Here is a 7,554-nt window from a genome sequence, read left to right as displayed (position 1 = left end):
GTGTAAAATAAGGCTTACATTGCAAATTAATCCATAAAACTTCCTAAAACAGATCCTCCCTTATTTGATGTTGAATAAGTGGCCATTGGTATCAATAACCAGGTTCCTATCCCTTTCGTGCCCAAACCAAATGCTTAAGAGCTACAATGCAGATAGGCACTTGATTCACACTAACCAGATTTAAGTAGCGGGACCAAGACATAAGCTAACTGGTTATTGTATTTAGTACAAACTGAACAAACACCGGTTTGGGAAAAGCACAGTTTAATATTTTCTTTTCATATCAATACGCAATAAACATATTTACAAAGAAAGCAAAATCAAATTGGCCACCTGGTATCATTTTAACACGAAAAAGCAGTGCATGTAAAGGACAAAGAGTGTTAACCACATGTGGAGCAGGATCTGCTTACCCTTCCGGGGCACATGAGATCACCTCTAGTTTTAGGAGGGGTTCGTGTTGTTTATTCTTTAGTTTTCTATGTTGTGTCATATGTACTTTTGTTTGTCTTTTTCATTTTTATACGCCCGTCAAAATTTTGACGGGACGTATTATGGTGTACAAATGTCCGGTGTCCGTCCGTCCGTCCGTCTCTCCGTCCGTCTGTCCGGCGTAAACATGTCGCACTGTAACTTGAGAACGACTTATCCAAATTTCATGAAACTAAATATAGTTGTTTCTTATGATGGTCAAATGATCTGTATACTTTTTGGTGAAAATAAGATTTAAACTTTTTGAGTTCCGGCACTTGGTAACTAAAACAGGGGTGTGTTTTTTTTTCACATGTCGCACCGTATCTCAAAAACGTTTCTTGATTATTGCTTAAAACTTTACACACTTTTTAGTTATATTAATCTTAATATCTGTATACTTTTTGGTGATGATTCAAAATTTAATTTTTGAGTTTTTTGAGTATTTTGTAAAAACGGGGGAGGGTTTTTTTACATGTCGCGCCATATCTCAAAAACGATTTATGATTATTGCTTAAAACTTTACACACTTCTTTGTTATATTAATCTAAAGATCTGTATACTTTTTGGTGATGATTCAAAATTTCATTTTTGAGTTATTGAGTATTTTGTAAAAAAGGGGGAGGTTTTTTTTTACATGTTGTGCCGTATCTCAAAAACGATTTATGATTATTGCTTAAAACTTTACACACTTCTTTGTTATATTAATCTAAAGATCTGTATACTTTTTGGTGATGACTCAAAATTTTATTTTTGAGTTATTGAGTATTTTGTAAAAAAGGGGAGTTTTTTTTTTACATGTCGCGCCGTATCTCAAAAACAATTTATGATTATTGCTTGAAACTGTACACACTTCTTTGTTATACTAATTTAAAGATCTGTATACTTTTTGGTTTGATTCAAAATTTTATTTTAGTGATATTTTAAAAAAAAAACAGGGTTGGGGGGGGGGGGGGGGGGGGGGGGGTTCACATGTCCCGCCGTGTCTCAAAAACAATAAATGGTTATTGCTTAAAACTTCCTCGGAAACTATTTATGATTATTGCATAAAACTTCCACACAAGACGTCGGGCGTATCATGCGCTCATGGCGCAGCTGTTTATTAGCCATGGCGTTGTCAGTTTGTTTTAGATTTATGAGTTTGACTGTCCCTTTGGTATCTTTCGTCCCTCTTTTTTTTTTTTAACTCTATGGCACTCATAACAAATCTTTATATCTCAGTACTAATATTTTGGACACTTTGGACTTTACTATTGAGTAATTTGATATGGGGGTTAAACTATAAAATTCAGTAAGATTAAGCATAACCAAGAACTGATATATATCATTTTTTATCGAAACAATTTACCGAGTTTGGGTCATAAACCCCAACTTAAATGATTAATCCTGGTTTCTTTATATGATATTGAACCTTTTGTATAATTTTAAATAAGGACCCATACTTTCATAAATTTCCTTACACTGATTATTGTGCAGAAACAAAAAAAAAATCTTTGTTTTGTTTCTTTATTCCTAAACTGTTGGAACCTGAACGCTAAGAATTACCCTGTAGTTCCTTTTATAGTATCGAATACAGGCAATCCATTTACTAATTAGATTATACTACAGTTATTGTCTGCAATAAAATTAACGGTACCAATTTTCTTGCACTAGATGCGCATTTCGACAATACATGTCTCTTCAGTGGTGCTCGTGGCCAAAATATTTGAAATCCAAAGCTTATATAAAAGATGAAGAGCTATAATCTGCAAGTGTGATGTACAACAGCGCGGAAGTACCAATATATAAACACATATTTTTGATGATTGTAATATCAGATTATATTTAGATAGAAACTCACAACATACTTCCACAATTAGTCCTTTTGTTAATAGCATACTACCAACTGGCATTGCAAGTGCTTCCTTTATATTCACAAACGGTGATGTAGGATGGTATATTAATTCTCTGGCCTGCCTTTCTCTTTCTCTGTCCACCATCACTTCACTTGTATTAGCCACTTTGGACTTGGTGTTAACCATTACACTGTCAATACTGACAGTGTAATTCGTTAGGAGGATTGATTTCCCTTCCTCTATTTTATCAGCTAATTATACGTCATACAAGACAGCCTTCTTTATACCAGTACTGTCGGCATTGACATTGTCATTTATTTGTTACCAGCTTTGGAGGTCATCTGCTGACTCATGGCTACTATCTTAACTTTTATTGGTGACGTGAATGGTGCAGACCTCTCCCTCAGCTTTTCCAATGTGTTCATTTGAACTGAAAAAGACTTTGTATTGCTTGGTATACGATACATGTAGAACACTATTTATTTAAAATTATGTTCAATTGCTGTACTTCTGATATTCTTTGTTAAGAGATGTACAGTGCTCACTTTAACTTGTATCATTTAACATATTTACATTTTTGGTATGAATACGGTCTTAAAATGACCTTTTGACAGTTTGCTGCTGAACATTATTGCTGTTTACAGTTAACCCTATTTATAATCTATAATACTAAAATAACGAGGTCCAATTTGTCAGCCGTCATCGGGTAAAAACGACAAATCAAAGAATTCAACTTTATATATAACTTATATAGGACAATGGTGTAGATTACAAATTACACCACTCCAACCCTTCTGTTTTCCACATAATTTATATTGCCAATAATTAACAAGTTCCGGGTCGAATCCGATACCGATACCAATGGTATATTCACCTGTTAACTGTTACCTTATCTGTACGTTCTGCATCTGACAGGCGCACCACCAAACGGTGTATTTAGGATTTTGCTATATACACGGGTCATAATCACAGGGTTGACACTTCTTAATTCAATCATTGTCAAATTGTTCTCTAGTGAAGTATTTAAATCAGTTAAGACTTTCTAAGATAACAATACGAATACTAAAAATCTGGACTCTAACTAAGGCGTATACATGTAAATGTAGGTACAGTTTTTCATTTGTAAGCGTGCATGACGTAAAACAGCGAAAAAAAGAATTAAAATCCATTCCGGGACCTTATGGTTTTCAAATAATTAATATTACCAATGATTGATAAGTTCCAGGTCGACGGGTTAAAACAGAAAGAGTTTGAAAACAGAGAAAACTGTGTATCTAGTAATCGTCATGACTTTATCACGTTTATCAGATGACAATATCAATACTTAAATAAGGCTTACACATAGTTATATACTTTAATTCAGTCACGAACCCGCAATATCACGGGTGTGTTCTTGATCTATTTAAGATAATAACCAAAAAATGCGAAATTTCCTTAAAATTACCAATTCAGGGGCAGCTACCCAACAACGGGTTGTCAAATTGTATGAATATTAGGGAACAGATAGATCTTAATCTGACGAACATTTTACCCCATGTCAGATTTGTTCTAAATGCTTCAGTTTCAGAGATATAGGACAAAATCTGCATTTCACCCCTATGTTCTATTTTTAGCCATGGTGGCCATATTGGTAGGTTGGCGGAGTCATCGGACACTTTTTTAAAAACTAAATATCCAAGTGATGATTGTGGCCAAGTTAGGTTAAATTTGTCCTAGTAGATTCGAAGTAGAAGATTTTTTTGTAAAATATTACGGACGACGGACGCCAAGTGATGAGAAAAGATCACTTGATAGTTGAGGTCAGGTGAGCTGAAAATTAAATTGAGTTAAATTTCTACAACCCAATTGTATGATTGATTGATGGTTGCTTGACGTCTAGTGGCCAATATTTCATGCAGATTCAGGACGAGAACAAGTTAACAATACATACAATAGGTAGGTTTTGTAATAGAGGTCACCCGGTATGATTGTCGGGGAAATTTGGACTGCCACTGGAACATGAGGGCAAATTGGATAGAGACAGACATTTTGTCCTGCATCAGGCCACCTAAGAACCCCTCAACGAGTTGGTGCAAGGGTTTCTTACGTGCAAATAACGTGGCGCCCTCTTACACGAGACATCGGATTCAATGTCCCCATTCTGACCGGACGTGGCTGCAAACTTGATACATCCCGCAGAGCCAAACGGTAGTTCTTCATTTCTTTATGAGATTACAGTATCAAATATCAGTTTCATAACGGTAACATATAGAAAAACTCCACTTCAGTTCTTATATGACAGAAATAGAATTATCAGAATTCAGAGAATTCTCGCATTTATCAAAACTGGGGTATTCACTCTGACGTGTTTATAATTTATAAAACACTAAATATAAATACTGCTTAATTCTGATTTTCCGTGTTGTTAAAAATACGCATATAAATCAAGGGAAATATCAAACATGAAGATTATGAGAATAACATTACAGGAAAGTTATTTAAGTTCAATCCTTTTGCTTGTTTTTACCTTTTAATCTGAGATGTTGCTGACTGTTTAGAATAAAACGGTTGAAGTGAGGGCATGGAGCCCTGAGTCCATGGTATAAGTCTACAGATTGCTTAGAAGTAATCGTATCCCAAAAAATGTGTGTTTATCATCTTGTGCAGTTATATAGTAATATAAACAAATATTTCAATAAATACTTTTTACATGATCAGGTGAGATGATAGTTGAGATCAGGGACGTACATGTCTATTGGGAGTATTGCATGATGAAGTTAAAATAATAAATATGCCACTTCACACGTATTTTTTTTTATCGAGTAAAATCGATAATCTGCAAAGATATTAACTTACTGTGCAGATTTTAACCACTGCATCTTATATGTTTCTTCTTCGGACGCCATCTTGGAACTCGCGGAATCGTGGTCCACTCGTGGGTTGAAGAGAGTTATTCGATGACGTCACTCGAGTAGGTACTCTATCCGTTTAATTTTCACTCGAGTTACTCGACTTCTTACCCTAGTAGACCAATAAGCTCGTCCCATAAGACTCATCAGTGACGCTCATATCAAAATATTTATAAAGCCTCACAAAGTTGAAGAGCATTGAGCATCCAAAATTCCCCAAAGTTGTGCCAAATACGGCTACGGTAATCTATGCCTTTGGGAAGAAACTAAGAAACTTTTAATCTCTGGATGTATGTCGTTTATGTGGTGTTTCAGCGTTGTAACTTGGGCAAATTGTTGCGTACAATGGAAACAAGCTGATTCGGCAGCTACATACCATGGCAGATGAAGTTTTGCTGTATGCCTAAATGGATGCCTCATGGGGAGCTGACAGATAAAGCAAAGCTTACATCTTGGAGGACAGGGTACCAGTACCTCAGGTTCTGAGGGAGATATACAGGGATCCTCACCAGCCTCCTTCACTATCTGTTGATATTGTTCTTCCTTTGTTGGATTACTCCTTACCACGATTGGTATCCCCATATCTTCATCTGCTGCCTTCAGTACTTCCTTGTGATAACCAGAGGAAGGCAATGGTCCTCGTCAGCCTCTCTCATTACTTGACGGTATCGGTCATCCTCTTTCTCCTGCCTCCTTCTTTCTTTCTCTCTAATTACTATCCTAACATCTTCCTGTTCTGTCTCCTGATGAGTATCTTCCTGCTCTAATTCCTGCTGGGCATTTTCCTCCTGCTCTATCCATTCATCTTCCTGCTCGTACTTTATTTGGCCTTTAAACCTTTGGCCAAACATATTGCCCCTGGCCCGTCCTATTTTTCGTAAGGATTACATGTGTCCTGTTATAATCTGTGCAACATTTTCCCGGTTTCATATTATGCATAAACCCCAAGGGTGACTGGGGTATAGAAATATGGTTACTTGGTCTTCTCCCGACCGGCAGTAAAACGCTTGCTGAAGTGGGGCGTCCGTTTGGCTGTGCGGGATGTATTAAGTTCGCAGTCACGTCCGTCAGAAGGGGACGTTAAATCCGATGCCTCGTGTAAAGAGAGTGCCACGCTCTTTGCACGTGAAGAACCCTTGCAACAACTCTTTGAGGGGTCCGTAGGTGGCCTGTTGCAAGGCAAACTTTCTGTCCCTATCCAATATACCCTCATTTTCCAGTGGCAGTCCAAATTTCCCCGACCATCATCCTAGATGGCCTCTATTACAACAACCTACCTATTGAATTTATTGTGAACTTGTTCTCGTCCTGAATATGCATGAAATATTTGCCACTGGACGTTAAGCAACCAACAATCAATCAATCATATTATGCATATGGCAATTATGTTATCAAACAGCAGTAACATTAAAGAGATGTTTTAAAACAACTATCAGTAAAAAGTTATGACATTGCAAAGGACTGTAAGAGCAAATCATACATGGGGAAGGGCCAGTATCACTCAAACATATTGCAATTATTAGGCTACACCTACATATTGTCAATAATTAAAATAAAAATATCCACATCATTAAGTATGAATTTTGTTAATTTATATACAATTGTAAAAAGAAAAATGTATCTTCTTTAAGACCATTATATATAAACTTTGCATGTTGGTTCAACATAAAGTTCTAGATGACTTTGACCTGATTTAGTTTTACGTTCTGCCTGTTTTCTAAAAGACTTAGATAGAGCAATGAAACATCACATGTAGGTTCAGGATAAAAATGGAAGATCTTAACTGCAAGATGACTTTTTTAAAACAATTATTACAGCTAAAACATTGAAACATGTACCTTTCTACCCTCCCAGGGAAGGCACTGTTACTAACTCCTACCATCCACACAAATATACAATATTAGGTCAATGTCAGGAAAATATCAACTTTTTTGTATGGGGAAGGGCGAGGTTCTACCCGGTTTTGCGCCGAGTACAAATAAGTTGATATTTTTCTGACATTGACCCAATATTGTTTTTATGCTGCAACTTAAATAACTAAATGCATAGCTATTCAAACTGTAACACAAATTTTAAACTTATTTTCATCCCTTAATAAACCCGACTCTGGAAAAAGTGTTCCATGATGAAATTTACATTGCACAAAATATAGATGTTACTATATTTAGGAAATGAACTAGTTGCAATACAATTAGCAATAAATTAGAACACCACTCCCTTTGCATTTTTATAATTTTAATACAACCACCCACATAATTTAAAAACAAATGGCTTCCCTGTGTGGAAAATAGAATAAACGGTAAATATCTTGAGTTGTGTAGATATAGTTAACTGAAATCTATATTTAAAATAAAGTTGCC

Source organism: Mytilus galloprovincialis, chromosome 11 (assembly GCF_965363235.1).
Source record: "Mytilus galloprovincialis chromosome 11, xbMytGall1.hap1.1, whole genome shotgun sequence".
NCBI classification, from domain to species: Eukaryota; Metazoa; Mollusca; class Bivalvia; order Mytilida; family Mytilidae; genus Mytilus; species Mytilus galloprovincialis.
The sequence above is the reverse complement of the archived record's forward strand: the minus strand, read 5'-3'. Positions refer to the sequence as shown.